This window comes from Melopsittacus undulatus, chromosome Z, assembly GCF_012275295.1.
Source record: "Melopsittacus undulatus isolate bMelUnd1 chromosome Z, bMelUnd1.mat.Z, whole genome shotgun sequence".
NCBI lineage: Eukaryota > Metazoa > Chordata > Aves > Psittaciformes > Psittaculidae > Melopsittacus > Melopsittacus undulatus.
This window is the reverse complement of record NC_047557.1, coordinates 53,654,170-53,681,019: the sequence shown is the minus strand read 5'-3', so window position 1 is coordinate 53,681,019 and position 26,850 is coordinate 53,654,170. Positions and strand designations below refer to the sequence as shown.

Below are 26,850 nucleotides of genomic sequence, written 5' to 3'. Positions count from 1 at the left end.
CAAGAATTTCAGTCCAATGTAAATGAAAATCTCTTAGCAATTAAATTACACTGTGAACTTCTTTGCATTCAGAGAAGAAACTACTATTAACTGAAAGCAATGCAAAGTTGCACGAGATACTCTTCTATTGGAATCTACAAAAAAAATCCCTATCAAGGATGAAAGGGCCCACATGTGGACAGGAGACCAAACTCCAGAAGGCATTTGCCACAGAAAAAAAAGATCTTTTTCTGCAGCACAATGTGGAGAATGAAGCAATCAATGACATGCTTCTAAAGAAACTGAGTCAGAGGCTTATCACAATTCCAAGAGCAGGTTACAACATGAACTTCTGAATAACAGTCTTTCAAAGGGAATTGTCTGGCATCTTCCCCCACTGCTATTGTAAGAGGACAAGATAACAGTTTGGTTCAGCTGTAAAAAGAAAGTGCACCCAACTTGAGAGAAAAAAGCCAACAACCAGGACAGTCCTAATTCCCCACCATATTGTTATAATTCTGATTACAGGAAGATAGTGATGCGCTATAAAAGCTAAAAAAAAAAAAAAAGGAAATTCAGTTCATTTCATATCTAGACATTTGTTGGAGACCTGACAAGGGAATAACCCTACTGTTCCTGCACACTAACAAGTTAGAACTCAGAACTAATATTCCCAAATGGATATTGTTTAAAGTACTCTATGACAGCTACGACAGCTATTGATTATTTACCTGATTATCAAAATGTATTTCTTGTTTGTACCACCTAGCTTTCTAAAGCAAAACAGGATTCTTATCAGGAACAAATCCAGAACTGAAGTGAATGCCTGAAGGAAGTTACAAACTATTACAACCTTGCTCTATTTTAAAAGGATACGCACATATATTTTCTTTTGCTGAATATAGCATAATAACGTCCCCTGGTTTTGACTAGGTTAAGTTTGTTCTTAGCAGCTGGTACAATGCTCTGTTTTGGATTTAGTATAAGGATTATGTTGATAACATACTGATGTTGTTAGTTGCTGCTAAGCAGTGCTTACACAGAGTCAAGACCTTCTCTGCCCTTAAACCGCTTCACCAGCAAGAAGGCTGGGGATGTCGAAGGAGTTGGGAGGTGACACAGCAAGGACAACTGACATCAACTCACCAAAGGAATATTCCATACCACATGGCCTCATGCTCATTATATAAAGCTGGGGAAAAGTGTAAGAGGGGAACCTTCAGAGTAATGGTGTTTGTCTTCCCACGTAATCCTCATGTGTAATGGAGCCCTGATTTCCTGGACATGGCTGAACAGCTGCTGGTTGATGGGAACTAGCGAATTCCTTGTTTGCTTTGATTGTGCACATGGCTTTTGCTTTACTTATTAAGCTACCTTTATATCAACCCATAAGTTTTCTCACTCTTACCCTTTGAATTCTCTCCCCTGTCCCACAAGGGTGGGGAGTAAGCGAAGAGCTGCTTGGTGCTCCATTGTTTGCTGGGGCTGAACCAGGACAGTCCTGTTTAGTGCCCAAAATGGGGCACAAAAAATTGAGATAATAACAGATCTGACCAGATGTTAAGCCAAATTTGTTATAAGCATTCACTGTATTAGTCTGAGGTTAAGGTCACAATGCAATTTATCTGCTTTCAGAGTTCCTGCACATTTCTCACAGGTACTTTATGTAATACCTTTCTTGCTGTACATATTCTCTATGGAGATGTTCATTATCTTTGGGGCCTGGGCTAATATTATAATTTTGTTGTTGTCTGTAGAACTGCTTTATATGCTATCACCATTGGTTGTGAATAATCTAAGATGTGAACTCAGCATTGCTGTGGCCTCTGTACTTTGGGAGTCATCTAGGGTGAATTATTAATAACTACACTTTTCCCTTTTCTCCTTGAAAAGCCAACCTATGGGGGAGACATCTTTCTACATCTTCCTTTCTATCTTCCCTCCTTCCTTCCAACATTCTCCCTCCTTCTCCTCCATGTTAATTAACGTAACATTTGTGAATTTAAAAAATTTTGAATATACTTTGAATAACCTTAAAATCAGCCTGGTCCTATTGTCAGGAACCAGTATACTGCCTAACATCATTCAGATCTTGTTTAGGGTTAAGCAACTAACTACAGCTACTCCAGCCTGTGACAAGCACTGCAGCCACTCAAACTGTGTGGAAAAGCACTGCTGCTACTTCAGTCCCTGCAACAAGCACTGTGATTATTGAAACATGGGTTACAAGCACAATGGCTACTCAAACTGTCATCACTTCACTCTCTATGACAAGCTACTCCCCAGGCAACAGGCACTGCAGCTACTCTGACCCTGGTCATGGGCAATGCAGCTGAACTAGAGAGAGGGAGAGGAAGTGAGTGAGAATCTCCTAGTTTCCAGCTAGGGTTAAACCATAACAACGCACAATCAAGCCATCAATGGGCAGAACCCATCTGTATTTCTGGAGTGACAGGGGGATCCCAATAGCTGACTGTACTACAGGCTGAAATCAGCCTGTCTGGGAAGCAGTGGCAAAAGGACCCCATTGTGACTGGCAAACTCAAGGTAAGGGTGAATTATTTTTAGTCTGGTGGGCCCACGGCACTTCAAATCATGAAGGCAGAGATGCAACGTACCGATGGATTTGTTGTCAAGGGATGGACCTGACCATGGACATTATTGCCCAAGTTATTCATGAATGTGAAACGTGGTGCAATTAAATAAGCCAAGCACTTGAAGCCTCTCTGGTATGGAGGATGATGGCTGAAGTACAAATATGGGGAGGCCTGGCAGATTGACTATATCACACTCCCACCAACCCACCAAGGCAAGTGTCATGTGCTTACCATGGTGGAAGCAACCACCGGATGGCTGGAAACATGCTGTGCCCCATGCCACTGCCCAAACACTATCCTGGGCCTTGAGAAACAAGTCTTGTGGTGATACGGCACCCCAGAAAGAACTGAATCAGACAATGGGACTAATTTCCAGAACAACCTTATAGACACTTTGGTCAAAGAGCATGGCACTATCACATCCCCTATCATGCACCAGACTCTGGGAAAATCGAACAGGCTGTTAAAAACTACACTGAGAGCAATGGGTAGTGTGACTTCCAAACATTTGGACACATATTTAGTAAGAGGCTCTAAAAATATCCAACACCAGAGGATATGCCAACAGGGCTGGCCCAGCCCAAACAGAACTTTTACATACTATGGCAGGGGATGAAGCTCTGGTAGAACACATAAAAAATATCCTAGGGAGAATAGTTTGGGTTATTCCTGTCTCAGGCAAAGGCAAACCCAACTGGGGTTAGTTTTGCTTAATGACCTGGGTACAGTTGGTGGGCAACGCAGGAGAATGAAGAAGTCCAGTGTGTACCTCTAAGGTGACTGGATTTGGGGTGAGAATAACCAATATATTAATTTGCATTATGTTAATTGCTATATAAATTATGTATTATCACTTCTAGGGCAACTATATGCTCATCAGTGCACTGGGCATCTCACAGCACAAGTCTTCACCAGTCAGGATTTGGGGATCTAAACTCAACTTCCTTTCGACTGCCACATTAACGAACTTTGATAAAACTGGAGTGGACAAGTGCAGCAGTGCTGAGATCAGAAATGCCTTCAGCATACAACTTCATTAAAGAGCAAATATATGGTGCTCACACTGGAGAGCACCTGAAGAAAAAAAGCTCTATGTGGCCAATGCTAGTAATCTTGCTGAATAATTATTGAAAGGTACAAAGGTCATACAGCATTGAAAGCTGAATTACAATAGTAATAGAAACAGCAGGTATAGCTCAGCTCACAAAGACTTGTGTCATTGAAATCAAAGTCACAGCTGTAAGAACAAACCACTACAACAATGGAACTTGGCTCAGACCCAAAACTTAAGTGTGGGAAGCAAAAATTTTAAATCTGATGCTTATGATGGCAGGCACAAGCCCTACACACTTTTGTTAGTAGCTGCAGGTAGATAAAATCCAGTAGACACACTGACAGGTCTACAGAGCTGCATTAAACTGTAGGGGAAAAGAGCCCTTGCTATGGCAGCCAGTTTAATTATACTTAGAGATATCCAATAACCATTGATAAATTAACTATTTAAATATTAATCTAAATAGTAACCTTAAATTCTTAAACACTGTGAAGTATTTTCAATTTTAACAGCTGTTTCCATCTAATTCCACAATCTACCTTAGCTGAACAGGCCTGCAAATACTTCATTCCATCAAGATAGGGTCCAAAAAAGGCTCCCGACAGTGTGCATATAACTACATAACTCCTTTTAACCAGGCACTGGCTTTCTAAAGTCTAACTCAGGCTTTCAGTACAATGCAACTGAAGGCAGTATTGCATGGTCATGAGATAAGAGATTACAGAGTAATACAGGCACAGAATGTAATAATAGAATAACCAGGTTGGAATGTCTGTCTCTTCAACTGGCTGGATTAAAACATAAAAACAGCCTTTTATTGTAATCAAGTGCAATAGAACGATATTAAGTTATTAATGGCTGAAGAAACAGACCTCTATTCCATAAGGAAATTTATTTAGTGGTAGCTTATTAGAATAATGTCACATTGACCTGCAAGAGATCAAAAGAATTATGAATAAATGAAACAAACTGAAAACCCCCACCAGCTTTATATAATGTACCTTGCACTTCTCAAAGCCTTCCATCACAGGGCAAGATATTTACAAGTCAGAAATTTCTTTCAAAATAATTGGAAAACTAGTCATAGTCCTACTTTCATTGTTAACAAGGCAAACCTCCCGTAGGAAGACAGGCTGAGAAAGTTGGGGCTGTTCGGCCTGGAGAAGGCTCCACGGAGACCTCATAACAGCCTTCCGGTATCTGAAGGGGGCTTATAGGGATGCTGGAGAGGGACTATTCATTAGGGAGTGTAGTGATAGGACAAGGGGTAATGGGTTGAAACTTAAACAGCAGAGGTTTAGACTGGATATAAGGAAGAAGTTCTTTACCGTAAGGGTGGTGAGGTACTGGGATGAGTTACCCAAGGAAGCTGTGAATGCTTCATCCCTGGCGGTGTTCTAGGTCATGTTGAACAGAGCCTTGGGTGACATGGTTTAGTGGGAGGTGTCCCTGCTCATGGCAGGGGGGTTGGAACTGGATGATCTTAAGGTCCTTTCCAACCCTAACTATTCTATGGTTCTATGATTCTATGAAATACAACCTATACAGTAGTCCACAGAATTATGAGAATATTACCTCAGGTAAACAACTTAAGATGCAGGGCACCTTTTTAAGGGATGTAAGCATAAATAAAAGGTATTCGGTTGCTTTAGCTTCAGGCATTAAAGTTGTTTATTTCAACAGCTGTCAGGTTTATACTGTGAACTTTTACTTTCAAACTTAATATAGGTGTCACTTAAAAAAGGAGAACAGTAACTTCAAACATACTAGCAGTGAGAAGGTTGTGCTGTGTTTAGAAAAATGCAGTAAAGGAAGAAAACTTTTCTTCCAAGTTGAGTTCTAAAATGTTAACTTTATTAATATTAAAATATAAACTTCAACAAAATTTTCTGTGTTGTTTTTGCAAACCACTATTTAATAAACGGAACTACAAGAAACAAACCTCTTTAGTGAGCAGAAATACAGTTGAAGATTTAAACTGACTGTAGCAAGAAAAGTTATGATTAACAGCCAATGTACAGCCTTTTATGACCTACTTCAACTACATAATTATATGTTAAGGCAGCAAATGTAATCTGTGCACTCTAATATACCAGAAATTTCTTACACTTCAGTGAACTCTTCAAGTCCCCATATGTTTACCCATTTCTGGAAGCGTATTAACACCACCAGATGGCACCAGCGCCCTAATAAAGCAGTTAATAAAAAGGAGGACACACCCCCAAAGAGAAAAATAAATTAAAAACAACCTTTACACATTTGTTGTCTCCATTTTCTTAACACAAAGATCTACTGAGTACCAACATAAAGTTAATTTGAATCAGTATACAGTATTTTGCACTACTATGAAACCAGTACTACCATCAGAAGAGAGAGCAGCATGCTTCCCTGATACATTTATTTAGTGGGGTTTGTTGTTATTTTATCTTCTATGGACTGGAATACTGCATTTCAGTCCTCTGCATTTCATTGGTGCACTCAGCAGTCTGAAGAGACCACATCACATCCAAAGTAACTGACAGGTCAGGTTTCTCCAGTTCCAGTTGAAATTAAGGAATTATTTTTTTATCATCTCAGGAAAAATAGATGTGGCCTGCAATAATAGTACACTACTTTTTTTTTCACTTTTCCTGAGAATTTGACTCAATGTTATATGCCTAAAAGACTAAACTGATATACAACTGGTCCCAAAGAAGGATTTTAAATCACGTAGTATTACTTACAGAATTGAGTGCCATATTCTATTACAATACACTTGCAGGCAAAGCCACTTGTCTTCCATACTACCTACGGTACTTTTTCTTTTCCCCTGCAAAGTTTCAAAAGTGATGATCAATCTCTCCACCAGTGAACACAGTGGTGAATGGCAGAGCACTGAAAGAAAAATCAGGCTGCACCTGGCAGCCAAGAAGAAGCAATGCTGCAGCAGCTCCAAGCCCACAGATACAACTAGTAGTGAGGCTGAGCACGTTACGCCAAGCAGATGAAGACAACATGCATACGCACCACAGCTAGTGACAACGGATCAACCAAGACAGAGACACAATACATGTATGAACACAAACAGCACCAACAGGCTCACCCTGCTCCCATCTCTGCCCTACAGAAGGGAAAACTCAAAACAAAGGGCAAAGAACACAGGATGCATCCACACCAAGAACAATTCTTCCAAGAAGGTATTCCTCAGCTGGCCAACAAGCAAGCATTATTTCCTCTGTACCAGACCCATCAAAGCAGGGCATTCCATTGCATGCTCAGAAATTGTTCTCCCTCTTTAGTCTCTCACAGCAATGACTGTAGGCCATATTAATGCCGAACCAGAGTAAACTGCTTACAGATACACACTTCAGTTGCAGTTCAGAAAATAAGAGAAGCAACTATGCATGACAAAGTAGTGCAACTTTATTTTCATGAGCTCAGGTCTAAGATAGTGCAGATAATCCCTTTAGGAAGTCCACCAGAAAAGTTGCTAAATGAACATTCTAGTGAAAATCTCTTAATATTTACAGTTTATCCCAACTGGGAAAAAAAAAAGAATTAACAGCAAAAAAGCAACACAACAACAACAAAAAACAAGACAGTCATCAGGCCTATATATCATCTATGTATCTTTTTTTTTTTTTAATCCAGCTGAAGCTTGACCAAAGACTATTTACTTCCTCATCCAAATCCAGAATAGTCTACTAAATCCACCTGAGCACAGTGTGAATATCCAAGGACTTTAGCTCAGCTATGATATCTCTTACTCTGGGTATTGGAAGCTGAAAACATGTAGAAAGAATATAGCCTCTCAAAGCTCATGTTATCTTAAATATTGTACCTAGAATAAAGAGCCTTAATTTATAATCAAATCTAAAATAATAGCTGCCTTTACTGCTAGCAAGATTAGTTTAACCCCCTAACTATTCCAATTACAAAGCACAGAGCGCACATAACTGTTCAGATCGGCTACCACTACTAGTGTTTCTTTTAGGGAAATGCTTGCCTTCCACAACTAAGTGTGGGGTTAACAGTTAAGCTCAACTCATATAATCAACATTCTCCACTATTTTAATTTCTAGCCAATTACAATCCAGCCTAAATTCTTTCATGATCACTATTTCAAAATAGAAGTTAATTTCACTTAAGATCACAGAATCATTTAGGTTGGACAGGACATATCAGATCACAGAGTCCAACTGCAAACATAAAACTGCGAAGCCCACCACTAAACCATGTCACTAAGCACCTCCAGGGATGACAACTCAACCACTTCCCTGGGCAGCCTCTTCCAGTGTTTGACAACCCCTCTGGTGAAGAACTGTTTTTCTAATATCCAGTTTAAACCTCCCCTGGCACATCTTGAGGCCATTCCCTCTTGTCGTATTGCTTGACAGAAGGGACCAACACTCACCTCTCTAAAACTCTTTCAAGTAGTTGTAGAGAGTGATAAGGTCCCCCTCAGCCTTCTGTCTTCCAAACTAAGGCCCAAAGGCATTCCCGTAGCCATTCCTCAAAAGGCTTATTCTTCAGAACCTTCATTATTTTTGTTGCTCTTCTCTGGAACGACTCCAGCAGCTCAATGTTCTTCTTGTAGTAAGGGACCCAGAACTGAACACAAGATTCAAGGTGCAGCTTCACGAGTGTAGAGTACAGGTGTATTATCACTGCCTTGGTCCTGCTGGTCACACTATTGCTAATACAGGCCAGGATGATGTTGGTCTTTCTGGCTGAATGCACAAGATGGCTCATCTTCAGCAGCCGTCAGTCAGCACCCTCAGGTTCTATTTGCCAGAGCAGCTTTTCAGCTATTCTTCCCCAAACCTGTAGCACTGCGTGGGGTGGTTGTGACCAAACTGCAGGACCCAGCACTAAGCCTTGTTTAACCTCATCCAACTGGTCTCAGCCTGCTGATCCAGCCTGTCCAGACCCCTCTGTGGAATCTTTCCACTCCCAAGCAGATCAACATTCCTGCCCAACCTGGTGCCATCTGCAAGCTGATTGAGGGTGCATTCGATTCCCTCGCCCAGACCATTGATAAAGATATTAAGCAGAACTGGACCCAGTACTGAGCCCTGGGGAACACCACGTATGATTGGTGTTACCATCTGGATTTAACTCCATTCATTACCACTCTCTGGGCTCAGCCATCCAGCCTTTTATTTTTTACCCAGTTCAGAGTCCACCTGGCCAAGCCATGACCAGCCAGCTTCTCCAGAAGAATGCTGTGGCAACACGTGTCAAAAGCTTTATCAAAATCCAGATCCCTCATCCAATAAGTAAGTCATCTTGTCATAGGAGGACATCAAGGTAGTCAGTCAAGATAAAAACTAGGATATTACAAGGCCTTCCTAGAGCAAGTAAGTATCAACTAGGTTTTTTTTATATGTTCTGATGCTTTGGCAGTTTTAGGATGAGAGGTTGAAGTACTGAGGCCTGAAAAATAGGCCCTGAACTAAACTGACCTCTAGATGAACCCCACAGGCCAATAATGTATATATCTAATATGCATAGCATTAATCACATGAGCAATGTATTACCTATTTTAGTACAAATTTGTCAATCTATGAAAGCTGTGCTGTAATGCTTATTGTGTAATACTAACCAGCAGCATGATCCTTCTTTATTTAGAGACACATCGCAAGACCAAGAAATCAGACATGGGGTCTTGTTCAGAAAACAGACTCAGATACTCCCTTGTTGGGAAATACATGATTAAATCTAAAATAAGAGATACTCCCTTGATGAGAAATATGTGATCAAAGCTAAAATAGATGGAGATACTCCGCTGGGCTTCTCCTTAAACCCTGGACAGTGTTTGACCAGAATATAACAGGGAGGGTGACACCAGATGTTTCCGCACCTGAAGTTTGACAATGTTTATTTAACTATATGGAATCTGTACCCTCTAGCAGTGACTTTGGAGGCCTCACATACGGGTGGATGCACTGCATAGGACCTCCCAGTTGCTGGGACATGTTCTCCAAATCTTTGCAGCAACCAGGGCTCCCCAACAACTGCAGATCAGGATGATGGTAAAGTATAAGGGCAACTGGCGATGCATCTTTCTTAATCATTGTAGTTAAACTTGTGTAGTAATGATTAGTAGCTATCACATTTTTCTCTCCGAAATATTCCCCAAGTCTTAGTCTATTTGCTTTAAGCACAGTTTTGAAGAACTAGGAAAAAAGAACAACAAAAAAAAAAAACACCCACCTTATTTCATGGACAGCAAGTAAAACCCCTTCAAGAAAGGCATCTAAAAATTTTTAATTTATACAAGACTACAGGATTGCTGATGAGGGACTATTCATTAGGGACTGTAGTGATAGGACAAGGGGTAATGGGTTGAAACTTAAACAGGGGAAGTTTAGATTGGATATAAGGAAGAAATTCTTTACTGTTAGGGTGTACTGGAATAGGTTGCCCAGGGAGGTTGTGAATGCTCCAGCCCTGGCAGTGTTCAAAGCCAGGTTGGATGTAGCCTTGGCTGATATGGTTTAGTGTGAGGTGTCCCTGCCCATAGCAGGGGGGTTGGAACTAGATGATCTTAAGGTCCTTTCCAACCCTAACTATTCTATGATTCTATGATTTTAAGAGTATTGCTATCCCTACAAAAATATTAGAGAATAATAAAAACCCACACAAAACCACTGACCCCAGTTTTAAACTACGTGATGGTAACTAGAAGGTAGAAGGGTTGTTTTGGTTTCTTTGTGGAGTTTTTTCTTTGTTTGGTTTTAAATCTCTCAGATCTGAGTTCCATAACTAGACAAATGAGTGAGATGTTTTTTCTCTCCCTTCCTGCAACCACCTGGCAATTAAAACAAGCACTCCTTGAATTTTGCGGTTTTTGCAAGTTTGTGAATCAAGTTGCCCGATGGGTTTACTGTTTTTTGGTCATAGAACAGCAAGAAGAAAGCATGTGAATTCGAGTATCTGGTAGGTTGGATTTTGTTCAAACTAGAAGCTGTGCTTTATGCAGACATTACGCTTTCCCAGATGTTCAAAAGGTGGTAGCAGATGTTTGGTGTAATTTCAGGTCTGTTTGGTCTGACTACAGCAGTGTTACATTCTATAGCAAGATTTTTATTTTTTTGGGGGGGTGGAAAAAGGATTATTAAATAGGTGTAGTTAATGCCAAATCTATCTCATACACATCTTCTAATTTATTTTTGGAGAAGTGAGCATATACTAATCTCCTTGATGTTCAGTGAGGTAGTTGTTAGAATGCCATATGGGGAACAGCCATACTGAAGAAGTTGAATCACAAGAAGCCAGGAGATGGCTGATTTCTTCTCCCAAGGGACGAGTGACAGGACCAGAGGAAACAGCCTCAAGCTGCACCAGGGCAGGTTTAGATGGAGCTGAGGAACAATTCCTTCCCCAGAGGGTGCTCAGGCATTGGAACTGGCTGCCAAGGGCAGGGCTGCAGTCATCATCCCTGCAAGTGTTCACATACCGTGGAGACAAGGCCTCAGTGCCATGGGTTAGTGTGGCCTGGGCAGTGCTGGGGAACGGCTGGACTTGATGATCTTACACGTCTTTTCCAATCTAGTTGATTCTGTGATTTTGTAATATTTCTGTAGTGAAAATACCTGTTCCTAGTAAGTAAAACTCTATCTTCAATATTACTTCCCAAGTGACAGCTCCAGGGATGGGTTTTACACTCGTCAGATTTTCAAGTCATCAATTCCTCCTATTCACTAGTCATTGCACATTAGTCAAGTTTTTATTATTCATGTTTAAAAGTCAAAAAGTAATACCTGACTAGACAAGTCAAACAACGTGTGAATAATGGGATATTTAGCAAACTTACCTGAAATAAAAGTCTGTCATGTTATTTTAGAGAATTCAGATCATGATTAATGGTAACATCAGCCATCAGGTAATAAAAACCAAGAAGAAATTCTAGTATCGCGTAACTTCCATTAAAACATTCTCTAAAAAATGGCCATGTACTACTCATTTCTTTTACCTGTTATGCTCAGGAGTACTTTGGTCTTTTTTGAGGACACTTGACTAACAGGTTAAATAGAAACTACTTGCGGTGGAGTCACACCATTACTAGCAGTTGCACTAGGGTGGCTTAAGAAATGTCCACCCCAAAGCAAAACATATTCACTTTTACATGTGTCTAATTTATTTCAATGAAAATTAGAAGACACCATTGTTAATAAATTACAAGTAAAAATGTTTGAGGTAAAGTAGAAGTAATAATCAGGACATAGTAGTTTTAAATCTACCCATTTACCCCTTGTTCACCCCCACACATTACCTTTTATGGCACAATGAGAGACCGATCAGTATCATAGTTTTACATAAGCACCTGTTTCTGTCTATATAAAATCAACTACACCCTGCCGTAAACTGTCAAAACAGCAAAGATGACAGTTCAAAATTTGACCTGCATATTATTAGTAAAAGACATATGAGGAAGGAGAAATAACAATGCAGTTGAAGACAACTCAGTGACTCAAAACTGGGACCTATGCCCCTTTACACCGATTTGGATACCATTTTTCATCATTTCACTGTGAAAAGAGGAATGAGGAACATCAAACACCACCTCTTCCCAGCTTTTACAGGAATTAACGTTCTTAGAAATTTCACAAAATGTAAGTATTATCAAAACATCAAATATATTCAAAAAACAAACAAACCAGAAGTATTCTATCTCAGTTTGGCATCTAATCTTAAATTACTCAGTTACTAGACACATGTTTAATACCAGGTGCCAGGTCTGGATATTAAGACATTTTAATGTAAGCTTTAATTTTTTTCTCTTATATATTGCTTAGATTTGGAGTCTGTATTAAAATCAACTCTATTAGACCCCTGAACAGTCAAACAACTACTATCTACTTGCTAAATTTTAGCTAAAAATGGTCACAAAACTAATCTCCCAAAGTGCCTGCAGCCAAAGAGATATACAAACACCCAAATTATGGTAGTTCTTCCTGGTGCTTATGACACTTTGGAAATCTAGTAAATAACTAATTTTCATTCCTGCAATAAAATCAACTAAATACTATAAATACCAGCTTATCACTAAAAAAGAGAAAAACTAAAGAGTTGTAATATCCAGTATTTTACTTTAGTTTAAAAACTCATCTACATCTTTGTCTAACCGTTAGCATAACAGAACACTGCAAAGAAGTTGGACATCATCCTTGCATTGAGTCTATTTCATTTTCATTAAATGTTGAGTTTTATTAGATTGATAATAAAACTGAATTCACCATCCAAATATGTGAAAGCACAAGTTTCAAACATTAGCCGCATTTACTGCAGCCATAAGCAGATATATATTAACACAAAATTTGTCATGGGTCAATTTCAATAGCCACAGTCTGCTGTCAGTACAATTTTGTAAGCTGCTAGTGAAATACCTTCTGAAATAATGTCCAGCTCTAGTTGAATACATTAAGGAAAAATGTATTCACTAAGGCATGAAACTGGACCAAGTACCAGGAGAGGTTATCACAATTAAGAGAACATGGAGCATGAAAGAAAAAACCTTCTAAGTTTCCTATACACCCATCACATCATGGCCCAAGAAGGCAGCATGAGTGCTACTTGTAAAACAAGGAGAAAGCTGAAAGTTAAAAATGTACAATGGAAAGAAAACATATGCTTAAACTATTTAAGAGTTAAGTTTAGGGGGACTTTAGAAAAACGTTCCCAAATATCTGCAATAGCCTTACACTTCAGTTAACACAGGTAATCAGGAACCTTGTTTACTTACCTAGAAATAGAGGGATATAGTGGAGATATAAGCAAACTAAATGATCCAAACTACTTTACAGGCTTTTACTGCTTCTCCATGATGGAGCCCCTGATACAGCAAGGTGTTCTGCTAACAAGCAGGGTACGCCACAAAATGACCACACGCTAGCTGTATAATATGCACAGTTTATTAAACAAGGACACTAAAGTGAAGAAGCACACTAAAGCAAACAAGCACACTAAGGTGAATAAGGAATACATATGTCTATATACAATAAATAAGTACAATAAAGCAAATCATATATATATGCATGTAAAATACAGAGGAAAACTAGAAATGCATCAAATCATTACTGCGTAGAGAGAACTGAGATTAAGAAGAAATACATCACCAGTGGATCATTATCCAGGCCCACACTTCAAGCTGGGAACCCCCGCTGCAGCCAATGCCTGGAGACTCAGGCAACTGGGAGAGACCCTATGCTGTGTGTCCACCTATAGATGAGGCTTCAGATTCAACCACAAGAGGGTCCTGCTTTTATACACTTAAAAAAAAAAATTGTCTTTATGCCAGATCTTTAACTGTTTACTCATGGGGCCATGCAGTTTCTCATGATCTCTCTGTTGTTCCTGCCGAGAGAATTGGCCAGGTGCCCTTGTGCGGGCAAGTATGAAGGCCATAGAACAGCTGCACACCTATGCTTTCCTGGCATTTTCTGATAAACAGTAATGATGAACATAAATATATATACTCTACTGAATCACTCTGACAAAAAAAAACATACTTTGTTATGTCTCAGTCATGAAAGGGAATCAAGTCTCAGCTGGGTTCCCATCCATTACATTAGGTCACAGCAAACTCAGGTAGAGGAGATTAAATACATGGTTTTCCTTCTTAGTATGTCAACTGCAGATCAATAAACACATACCATGTCATAACTTCAACTCTATGATTTGCAGTGTATCCGTTATTAATCCCATCTTGTAAAGACTAGCTGTAACCTATTCAAGTCTTTCTTGTAGAAGCCCAGTATGGAGTTCTGTTGCAGGAATATATATAAGGAATGAAAATGAAAAGGCATTTAAAATGTACAAATGGGAATTCAAAAGAGCACAGAAATTAAGCTCCTTGCTTTTATGAAACTGAAGACAGACTTTGGCATTAGCTGCCTTCAGCTCTTAAAGTGAAAGCAAACACAGCACAAAGAAATGCAAGACCAAGAGTCTCCTGACTTCAAGCAATGATCATTGAAAATTGCCTTATACAAACATGCATAAAGCACCAATACTGAATCAGAGCTGACATTTCAGAAGGATCTGTTAAGGAAAAGGATGAGTAAGAGTAAAAAGAGAATGGCAGATCTTTAAAGCAAGGAAAATGTACAGACACACTAAATGCAACCTGGCCTACTTACTTCACTGCTTTCCACCTACCATCGTAACTGTCAGTCCCAGTGTGTTATTCCCCATATCTTTCCTCCTCCACTCTTTCTACTGCCTCTACTCTTCTTGCAGAGTCAGTCAAGGAATAAATATGTATCACATCCACCCAAGACACACTAGCAAGTGTAATTATGGAAGAGATCACATTCTCATAATTCAGCAAAGGAAGCTTTTCAAGTGACAACAGATGGCAAGCATCTCTTATCAGAAATAAAACATTATCAGGAACATAAAAGAATGTAAGATATGACAATTTTTTAATAGAGACTTTGTTTTCTTTCAGAGTGTTAACTTAAAAAGCTACCCTAAATGCAGTTACAGTGATATACTTTAAGCTTACAGATTTCAATACAGATTTCATTGTATTATGATGTGTTACCTTAAAATCAATACTCAGAAGTCATCTGAACTAATCCAAAAGACTGCTACTAAGTTACAAGAGGGGCGGAAAGTAAAATATAAAAAGAGCTAAGGATCTGACCGTTGGCAAAAGCCTTCAGCCTACACAAAGAAACATTAATTAAGAAAATCATGCATTAATGTAATTAGCTGAAAGTGTAAAAAATACAATATTAATCTTCCATTTTCCGTCTTCTTTCTGAAGAAGAATCACTAATTTAACTACATTCAAATTTCTCTTTACATCCTGCTATTTCCTTTTTTCAGTGCTGAGGGTGCAAGATAATTTCTGATCAACACATACAAAACACGCCCAGAACTGGGAAGAGGTATTAATATTTCTTAATATTTCAGTCATATATTAATATTTCAGTGTCAGCCTTCTGAAAGTCTTTAAAAAGATTATAAAAAAATAGCATTATCTTAAGAGTAACCTTCATTTCATTAACAAATACCAACCTTCTCTAAATAAAATCTGGCTCATTATCAGAAATCAAAATCACTGCCAGCAGCAGAAGGCTTTTGAAAACAAAGCTATTCTTAAACTGAGTACTATCCCAGATTAAGACTTCACAAAATGTTATAGACACAGTTGTCGTACACTGGACGAACATGTTCCAACATCCTCCATGTTAAGAATTTAGGGACAAAACTACAAACTATTAAAAAGGCACTTCGTTCCAATTCAATACACACAGATAAAACAGAAATTAAGAGATCCTTGACTTCACATAATTAAAAGATAAGTCAAAATCAGCCTTGAATCTCATGAAGAACAATGTCCTTTAAAACCAAACCTTTAGTGAGATTCTATCTGCACCCACATGACTCTTTTAATGTTTACTATGATACACTTCACAAAAAGTGATTTAGGACTTAAACAGATGAAAGAGATTGTAATCCTCATAACTATAGCCTCTGCAGAGCATCACTTTTTTTGAATGTTTAATATCCATACACTTCAGAAAAAGTGATTTAGGACTTAAACACAGATGAAACAGATTGTAATCTCATTACTACATCCTCTGCAGAACAGATGAGCAACTCAAAATACCAACTGACTTTCAGTTGTCATTTGAACTGATGGTATACATCTGCACCGACTGCTCTGATTCCAACCAAGATAACAAAGGCTTTAAATGTTTACCATGGAGAAAAAAGAAGCCTTATGGACCTGTGCCATTAACTCTTAAAAAACTTTCATTGTTGAATAACTGCAATCTTACAATGAAAATATCTGGTTACACAAAACGTTCTATATGATTCCACAACCCCAGAAACCAACCACTTAAAAAAAAGACAATGAAAAGGTGTTTCCCTAGTAACTGTATGATAATCCGAGTACTAGGATTTTTACATCTTCCATCCATTTATATCTTTTATCTGAAGCAGTTACGTATCTCTATATATAGAATTTCCCCATACTCATGCAAATATTGCCTATTTTTGAAAAAGAGAGGATAAAGAATCCTCTTACGGGAACCAGAGACAATTCCTTTTGATATTTAGTAAATGGCCTCTAAAATTTCAAGGTTTTCAGTCACCTCACTCTACTTCTTGGTCCAGACACACTGGGAGCCCAGTAAAGCAGCAACTGTCAAAATTGAAATCTGTATTGAGAAGCTAGAAGCCACCAGCAGGTAAGAAGGTGCTACTGTTCAGCTGAATGCAGATTTTACCAGCAATCACTCTTCTTTTTAACATCCCCATGTAGTTTAAACCCAAATATGATTAATTAATCCAAACAAAACCTAAAACTTTAAAAGGATCTGGAAAAAATTACACAACCTAGTCTTTGGTTAAAAAAAAAAAAATCTCAGTGATCAAAGCTTTTAACTTCACTGATATGCCCAGTAATTGCCTCTGCTGCTAAGACAGAAGATGAGCAAATGCTCCCAGTATTGCTCCATACTTTGCAAATGGTTAGTAGGTACTCTGTACTCTTCTTGGATTCAAGTGTATTGTCGTAGTTTAAACCAAGTCCCCCTACTCCCGGAGAGTTAGGAAGGAGAATCCAAAGAATGTAGCCCCCACGGATTGAGATAAGAACGGTTTAATTGCTAAGGCATAACACAAAACCCCTACTGCCATTCACTACTACAAATAATAATGATACAGCAAACAGCAAGTGAAGAGAATACAACACCCCACCAGCCACCGACCCATAACTCACTCCACCCTGCCTGGCCGAGCACCATGTGCTCCCTCCTCCATTTTTCTCCAGAGCTCTCCCCTCCAGCCTTCTCTTTCCCAGTATGCATCCTGGGCATCACGTGCTATGGTATGGAATACCTCATTGACTAGCCTGAGTCAGGTGCCCTGTCTCTCCTTCCTCCCGGACTCCCCTCCTCCACCTGGCTGGAAAAAAAAACCTTGAACAAAAACACCCTCAAAACATGCTCAAACCATGACATGTATACACAGTAACTTTGATCAAGTTATCTACCCCTTAACCATACAATTCATAAGCCTTGGAAAAATCTTTCCTCTTTTTTTCTGGAAATCCCAGGAGGGCTTTAAGGTGCATTCAGTTATTTCAGACATAAATTGAAGCAAGATAAAGCACAGTTGCTTAGTCTCCTTGGAACTCTTGCTGCTACAGCTTTCTTCAGACACAGTCCTAGCCTTTCAATTGACTGCAAATGTGAAAACAAACCTGATAGTTAGCATTATTTATTTAGTATTGAAGTACAGAACAAGACTTTAATTAATAGCGCAAGAAAGATTTTTTTTTTCTGCTTTCTACCAAAAACTGTTCATTCTTCTGTATCTTCCAGTATCAGACTGCCTCGATTCTTATCCTGCAGTTTTGCTACTTCAGTTTTGAAAATATTTTACCTCTTTTTTCTTCCCCCCCCCCCCCCCCCCCCCCCCCCCCAACTAGTATGACTGCTAAGGTGAAACACTGAGAAAGGAACCCAATAACACAAAAAAGCAAGTTCCTGTGTGATGTACTCTAGGTTACCCTGCTCTTGCCGGGGGGTTTGACTAAATGATCTTTCGAGGTCCCTTCCAACCCTTGGGATTCCGTGATTCTGTAATTCTGTGACCATCTGAGCTGGGACTTGCAGATATTAAAACAGAGCAAACAAAGAGCCAGAAGCTTGTATGTTTAACTTCCAAAGACTTCAAAATTTCTCCTTGTTAATAATACAGTAGAATGTGCTATTAAAAGTTCCCTTTTTATTAAAAATGAGACATACAAAACATTTCAACAATATATCAGCCCATTAACAGTTGGAATAAAGCTGTACTTGTCAATCCCTGCCAGCAGGAAAAATACTCATAACCTCTGAAGTTTACTCCAATAGCTTGTAATTCTTTGTCAATATACCTGCAAAAGGCTGGATTTGTCACCCCAAAATTTTCTACTTTATTTCACTAGTGTGGCATATTTTTCCATGTACCCAAGCAGTCTCCTCTCATTACGAACGTTCCACTTTGCTCAATATAAAGGACTTTGCACTGCTAGCCATTGTGAACTTATGAGAAATAGTTAGCTTTAAGTTTTCACTATTATAAATCCAACTGATTTTAAAAATGCAAATTGTACATTTTTTAAGCATCACATCAATTTTAGACATCACTGCTATTTTTACAGCAGACAGTATTCTGCAAGTACTTGTTTAGAGGATACTAAGTACAATAAGCATGAACAGTAGAGAACTTTGTCTTTCCTATGCAAGGCATAAAGCCACTATTTTTAACTAGATGTTACTGCCAATGCAATAGAATTTGTTTTCACAGTGACCATTTTCATAGTTTTTGTCATAGTTTAAACCCAGCTGGTAACTCAGAACCATGCAGCCATTCACTCACCCTCTCCCTTTCCTCCCCCTCTGGGCAGTGGAGGAGAATCAAAAGAATGAAAACCCCATGGGTTGAGATAAGAACAGTCCAATAACTAAAGTACAATATAAAACTACTACTAAAAATTATAATAATAATTATAAGAAAATAATAATGGAAGAGAATATAAGATTAAAAGAGGAAACAAAAACCCCCAAAAAAACCCAACCAATAAACACAACTGATGTACAATACAGCTGCTCACCATGCACTGACCCAGCCAGACCCTAGAAGCGATCAGTCCTTTCTTGGGTAATTACCCCAGTTTATATACCAGGCACGATGTGTTATGGTATAGAATACCCTTTTGGCTACTTTGGGTCAGGTGTTCTGTCTCTGCTTCCTCCTGGCTTCTTGTGCCCCTCCTCACTGCCAGAGCATGAAAGACTGGAAAGTCCTTGATCAGAGGAAGCATTACTTCTGAACAATTAAAACACTGGCATGTTATCAGCATTGTTTTCACACTAAAGCCTGTCATGGTTTGAGCATGTTTTAAGGGTGTTTTTTTTTTGTTCGAGGTTTTTTTTTTTCCAGCCAGGTGGAGGAGGGGAGTCCAGGAGGAAGGAGAGACAGGACACCTGACCCAGGCTAGCCGATGAGGTATTCCATACCATAGCACGTGATGCCCAGGATGCATACTGGGAAAGAGAAGCTGGAGAGGAAAATGGAGAAGGGAGCACATGGTGCTCGGCCAGGCCGGGTGGAGTGAGTTATGGGTCGGTGGCTGGTGGGGTGTTGTATTCTCTTCACTTGCTGTTTGCTGTATCATTATTATTTGTAGTAGTGAATGGCAGTAGGGGTTTTGTGTTATGCCTTAGCAATTAAACCGTTCTTATCTCAATCCGTGGGGGCTACATTCTTTGGATTCTCCTTCCTAACTCTCCGGGAGTAGGGGGACTTGGTTTAAACCACGACATTTTTGGCACCCGACGCGGGGCCCGAGGGTTTGAGATAAGAACAGATCTGAGCGGATTTATGGTCTCATCACAATGCTGATTTATTGGCTGTTAGAGGTTTTTCTCTGGATCTCGCTGTTTCGGGATTTTGCCGGGTACTTTGTGTATGGATTGGATGTGTTTGTGTCGGAGGCTTGTAATACGGTGGGGCTCCGGCAGCAGGGGGGGATGGACGTGGCTGTGGACTTGGACTTGTACCAGGCCGTCCCGCTGCTCTTCGCCGTCCTTGTCCTTATCCTCGTCGTTGTCTGCGTGGAGCTGCGTGAAGCCAGGAAGGAGCGGCCCCGGGAGCTGCCGGCAGCTGAGGCTGCCAGGGAGAGCAGCACGGGGAGCCAAATGGCTGTGGCAGAGCAGCGGGAGCAGGCGGGGGAGGAGCGGAGCAGGGCGGTAGCTGAGCAGCAGGATCAGGCAGCGGGGGAGGTGAGTCCCGCGGCCGTTCCCGACCCTCTGACGGCCGAGAGCGTCCCCCGGAAGTCACCCGCCGACCCCCAGCAGGATGCAGGAGACTACGCAGCACTTCCCAGCAAGGCAGGGGAGGAACCGAGTCCCGCGGCCGTTCCGAACCCCGCAGCGGCCGAGAGTGTCCCCCGGAAGTCGCCCGCAGAGCCCCAGCAGGATGCAGGAGACCACGCAGCATTTCCCAGCAAGGCAGAGAAGGAAGATCCGGACTCAGGAGAAGAGAAGCTGGTGGTGGGAGAACTGGCAAGCAGGGCAGCTACATCAGCCCCAGTCGCAAAAGTTAAGCAGAGTCAGGTGTGGGTCTTGTCTAAGGTTAGACAAGTACATAGAAGCACCAGTAGACTGTCCCCAAGGCTGGACAGTCATGAGTGGCAGGGCATGTGGGACAGTATGGCCAGGTATCTGATCCACTGGGCTCCTCCAGTGCTTTGGAAGCATTGGAAGTGGAAGGCAGCTGTATGGAGTCCCCAGCAGCAAGCTGTAGAACTGCTGAAGGGGACAGTGAATGATTTTGAGCCTGGTGGGCCCAGATACTTCAGGCCATCAGTCCAGAGATGCAACACAGAGATGTCTCATGATCGAGGGGTGGACTTAAGAGTGATGGTGTATTGAAAATGTGGGATCTGGGCATGATGTGAATGGTATGGAATAAGGGGTGGATAATGTCATGGTTTGAGCATGTTTTAAGGGTGTTTTTTTTTTGTTCGAGGTTTTTTTTTTCCAGCCAGGTGGAGGAGGGGAGTCCAGGAGGAAGGAGAGACAGGACACCTGACCCAGGCTAGCCGATGAGGTATTCCATACCATAGCACGTGATGCCCAGGATGCATACTGGGAAAGAGAAGCTGGAGAGGAAAATGGAGAAGGGAGCACATGGTGCTCGGCCAGGCAGGGTGGAGTGAGTTATGGGTCAGTGGCTGGTGGGGTGTTGTATTCTTTTCACTTGCTGTTTGCTGTATCATTATTATTTGTAGTAGTGAATGGCAGTAGGGGTTTTGTGTTATGCCTTAGCAATTAAACTGTTCTTATCTCAATCCGTGGGGGCTACATTCTTTGGATTCTCCTTCCTAACTCTCCGGGAGTTGGGGGACTTGGTTTAAACCACGACAAAGCCAAAACACAACACTGCACCAGATACTAGGAAGGAGAAAAAAATAACTGTTACAGCTGAAACCAGGCAGTTTTATTGGAAAAACCTGTTGCAACAACTCATCATTGCTTTATGACCTCAATTACAACAGAAGAGTGAGAGACTCAGATTAGCTGCATTGGCACCACTTATGACGAAGCGTGAGCAATACCAAATAGCGCTGCAAAGCAGGGCTAGTTTTCTTGACATGTCCCCATTAATTTTTTTATTTCCATCACTGCTCAGCATAATGTGAAGAAGCTGAGGGTGCCAAAACAAGTTGCTAAGTCTAGTTTACCTGCCTCTTGAGCTCCACTACCTTAACCAAGGTCTCAGACAACAGCTTATGCCAGTCTATAGTTCTGGCCTGCTGTGTTTCTGATTTGCAATTCTCATTCTGCTATGCACATCTGCTCCTTTCCTTGAACAAATGCACCAGTCTAAGCACACACTCAACCCATTCAAAGAGACAATTCAGTCCAAAACAAAGCTGAGATACAACTATACATTTGCCCAAAAGCTCCAAAGTACAGAAAACCTCATCAGGTGATAAAACACCACATCAGTATACTTTAACTTCTTTCTGATAAAACTGACTGTACAAGTCAAGACAACCTAGACAAATTCAACACAATTTTATGTGCAAAAGGCTTGGCTATTTTTCATAAACAGAAACACAATAGTCCTAATATTTGGAGACAACACAGTAACATCTGACCTTCCTGTTATGAGGACTTGCAATTTTTTTCATTAAAGGCATCTTGGACTGTGTCAAGTAAACTAGTAAAACATGTTAACCCTAGGCTGACCAGACCAAAACCAAGTTCCAACTTTTCAGTGAGACACAAATTGTCAATTCCACTTCTTTGCTGAGTAGAATCTTTAGCATAAATGAAATATTAGGAACATAAGTATTTTTAAAACTAAATTAATCTTTAGTTCAGTATGCTTATGACAGTAGAGACTAGTATCTGAAATACCAAATTCTATCTTTTCAGGTATCTTTTAGGGAGAAATCTACAGTGCTTCACATACCAATTTCAAGTTTAGTGTCTCAATTTTAGTTTTAATGCCTTACACAGTAAAGATCCTATGAAAAACTATTTGGATCACAGCAGTAGCATAGAACTTTTCAAATCCTACCATGGAGCTCCTAGCCCAAATTATATGTCACCTAACTTTAAGCCAAACTACACTTATTTGTTTGCTGTCTTCCTCTCTCCCTCCCCTTCCACCAGTAATAGCCACACTAACATACAAGGAGAAAATCACCACTTATTAAGAGAGGGTGCAGTTGTCATGAAGCAGCATCAGCTCCTGTTCTAGCAGACCCTTCTTTAGTGACAGCCCTACAAGCCTCATGCAGCATACATATTTCTCATGTTAAGTCTTTCATTCAAGTATCATCCATTATATGTGAAAATTCCCTTTAGAGACAGCAGACAGCCAGACAGAATGATGAAGGTCCAAAAGGCATTTCATCAACCTGCAACAGAGCAGCTGAACTGTGAAGACACTGTGAATCCCCCTCTATCCCAGAACTGTACAAAAAGCCCTTGGGACCTCTTCCCTCTGCAGAATCACAGGCAATGAATAAGCACCTGTCAATCCTTTACAGGCACACTGGAAAACCAGCAACCTGGACAAACAAGTGTGCACAACTCTGCTTTTCTCCTGTTGTTTTCTCCCACACTCAAACTGACTCACTGAGAAATTGGCTTCATTATAAACAGCACTTAAAATGAAGACTGCCATTAGAGTGATCAAAGCATATATGCCTGTAGTAGAACTATGAATAGCTGAGGATTAGGAGAGAAATGGCAACGTTCAACAGATAATGAAAAGTAGTAGTCTGAACAAAGGAAGAAGAAAAGGAAAGTTATTCACCTAGAAAAGAGAAAAATAAACACCAAACTGTAATCTAATTTACTGTGTGATTTTTTTTTTTAATTCTTTCCTATTTCTAATGAAATAGAATATAAAGATGGGGGGGAGGAAGAAGGGAGAGAGGAAAGTCTGCATTCATGCAGTAAGATCAAAAAACATTTCTCCAACTCAGTAATCCTATGTTTTTGAGCTCTTGGCTTATTTTGACATGCTGACCATACCAACTTTACCATACTAAAACAGAAAAAGAGCAGCCCAAAGCTACTGATAGTCTAACCCAGTCATTTTAACAGTTTTATATCTTGCAGGGGAGGGAAGGGGGAGGAAAAGGGAGTGCTGAAGAACTGAAACAACTGTCCGTTTCCAACACAGCCCCATTGCAAAAAAATTAAAAAATGCTCCAACTTGCCAGTTCAAAAAAGCTCACAGCATTCTCAACAAACTAACAGTGACTGAAAGCTTACACTTGTGGAATTATGTCTTTTTAATTCTCACATGTCATTTATTTTCATTTCCTCATCATCATTAGACCCAGTGTTCTGCACACATGTAGGAAGAAGGGAAGAAGTTAAATGTCTAGTGATATGAAAACGTGCATTAACTTCCACTAATAAATGACACTTCACAGGTAAGGCGTCTGCAATTATTTAACCCCCCTTCTTTGCTTAGTTGTTTGGCTTTGTTCAGTTGCTGGTTTGGTTTTTTTTTTCCAGGTTGTTTGGGAGTTTTCTGTTGTTTCACTGGCCATGTCGCAGTAAGAAAACATTTCTAAAATGTGTTAAAGACATTTTTTTCACTGCATAATCTAATAATGTGTCACAGTTCAAGAAAACTTCACATAACACATGGAATATTATTCAATGTAAACTGTCCATCAAAGTTGTTATTAACAAGTAGTTCTACAAACTCTAACCAAAAATACCATTACAGTATCACTATCTTGTCCATCAATCCTAACACTGCAACATGACACTGGTTTAAAGAACAAGGAAGACTGACAGAAAAATCCATTGGAAACCAATAGCATGAGAGAAATCAGCCCTTATAAAACTGAATTCTTCATTGTGACCCGATTACTTCTGTGACATGTAACTTGACCATTACCATTCCATATAAAATGGGGAAAATCTCCTAAGCTGTAGCGAGGAGACGAAAGGTCTCTATTATTAAGGCAACAAAATAATCTCACTTGTTTCTTACAAGTTTCATTTGTGTAAGGTCTTTGACAGCCTTATTTCTGCTGTTTCAGGATTTACAGGATGCAACTGATCACCCCCCTTGTTGGAGAAGGCCACATTGAAGCAAAATACCCTTTACACGTCCAGTGCTTATTGTAACAGCATCGAATACCTGCACAAACCACTGATGACAGCAGCTTTATGCCAGTACAGTCTCAGTATAGAAGACCAGGAGGAAACTCTTCAGGAAAAGGCCGGTGGAATGAAAGCTAGGTCAACAAACTTGCCTGTCAGCCATAATCCTCAAGTGCTGTTATTAGAGCATATTAGTAAGATCTCCTCAAATGATAGTCTATATTTCCCTTTGTTTGCTCAGCAAGATTTATAATTTAATAAGGAGTAACTGTGAAAATATCTTCTAAATTCCCAAATACCAAAATCTTAACCAAATCTCAGTTTGCCAGTTTCCCTTTGTACAACTTAGTCAGTACTTGCTACAGCAAGCCACATATTCCAGCTGGTTTTCCTTTCCAGCCCTGCATATAGTCATTTTGTCATATACACAAGTCTGTCTCTAGAGTGAGGAGTATAGAACACACACCGCTGCACAGTACAGAAGCTAAAATCACTTTTACTTATTCAATCACAATAAGGGTACTCTACAGCCTCTGGCACAGTTTAGCCCATAAACAAGCTCAAGACACACTCTGTGATTAGATTTTTGCACAAAACTCTTCAGAATCCCTTAAAACAAGGCACATGTGTCAGCTTTTATAAGTAAGGGAAGACTGTTGGTAAAAAGAAGTTGGAACAGAAAACCAGTATTTGAATAGCTAACTCTTTCCAACTTTAGTAAACAAAGACAGCACTAATAGCTAGATGAAACAAAGCAATAGACAATAAAAATGTATTTTTTTAGAGACATCTTTGTGGAAAACTAGTATGAAAGCAGACAAGTAACCACCTCATGGCTTTTATGCTGTGAGGAATGTGGCATTCACAACAGTGTTTCACATGCACGTAGTGATTCTATGATTTACTGCAGAATCTTTCTAATCCACATCAGATCAGAAATTAGCAAATTACAAAGAAAGCTTTGGCAAGACAACTACGAGCTAAAGCTTTTCATATCAATCTTTAATTCCTTCTATATGAGAAGGTATCCATCATTAAAAGCATCACTGAACTTACAGAATTATCACAGAATTGATAATTAGCATTTAAAGAGGTGGCAGCTACCAACAGAACTCTTCAGCTGCACATTGATACAAAGCATTCAGTAACTGTAGGAAGAAAATACTCTCTGAAAGGTTTCAGTTTATACAGTGTAAATAAGCAAATAAATAAACACTACCTTTACTATGTACCATAATAATTGCATTCCAAGTATACCTTAAGTCTCCTCCCAGGAATTTTTAAAAGCAAAATTACTTTCATAGACCCTTATTGCTTCCTACAACAAATTTCAAAGACTAGATGGACGTGTGACATGTACAAAACAGTCTGTCAGTGCAAGATGCTAACGACTGCAGCCTGCAAGCAGTACCTATATAGGCTTCAATTTGGTTCCTCTTTGCAGTTCGACAAGAATTGCTTTTGGAGACTGAACTGTGCCATAAAGGACAATCAAAGTAATTTTAAAACTTTAATAAAAATATACCAGTTGTTTAAATAGATTACATTCTTCATGGAAACTCTCTCCCTCAGTTCTTTAGAACACAAATCAGTAAAATACAAGAAATACACATCATTAGAAGTTTGTTTGACAAGAACAAAGAAATCCTTTTGTCTCAGTATGTACCATGTGTAGATCTTTTCATACATCATGAGCATCTGAAAAAGCATTTTCCAGGGGAAAAGGTTTATTCCTTTGGGTTTGGATTAAAGCTAGGAAGAGAGCTGAAATTCCCCCCACCACCACCCCCATTTGCATGCTAAAATTGTCAATATCTGCAGAATGTGAAAATGGATGACTAACTCATAGAAAAGGTTACTTATCATGGGAAGCAGTAAGTGGCTACAGAATCTCAAGGAGAAGAAAAAACAGCTCATTTTTCTCTTGTCTTCACTCTTCTAGTGAATATATATTACAGTAACATCAGACCTAAAAGGCTACAGAAGAGAAATCTGGAGTCTTTATACTTATCCGTATACTCTGTATTTTCATATCTAAAGATAAAACAAATCTCCATGAAACCTTCCCATCACCTCCAGA

At 39.8% G+C, this 26,850-nt stretch overlaps 1 protein-coding gene across 2 annotated transcripts in view; it reads right to left on the bottom strand.

The window, feature by feature from the left end:
- The window catches only part of PCGF3 (polycomb group ring finger 3), a 55,429-nt gene that overhangs the window by 20,752 nt on the left and 7,827 nt on the right, over nucleotides 1–26,850 (bottom strand). The window lies entirely within an intron of this gene.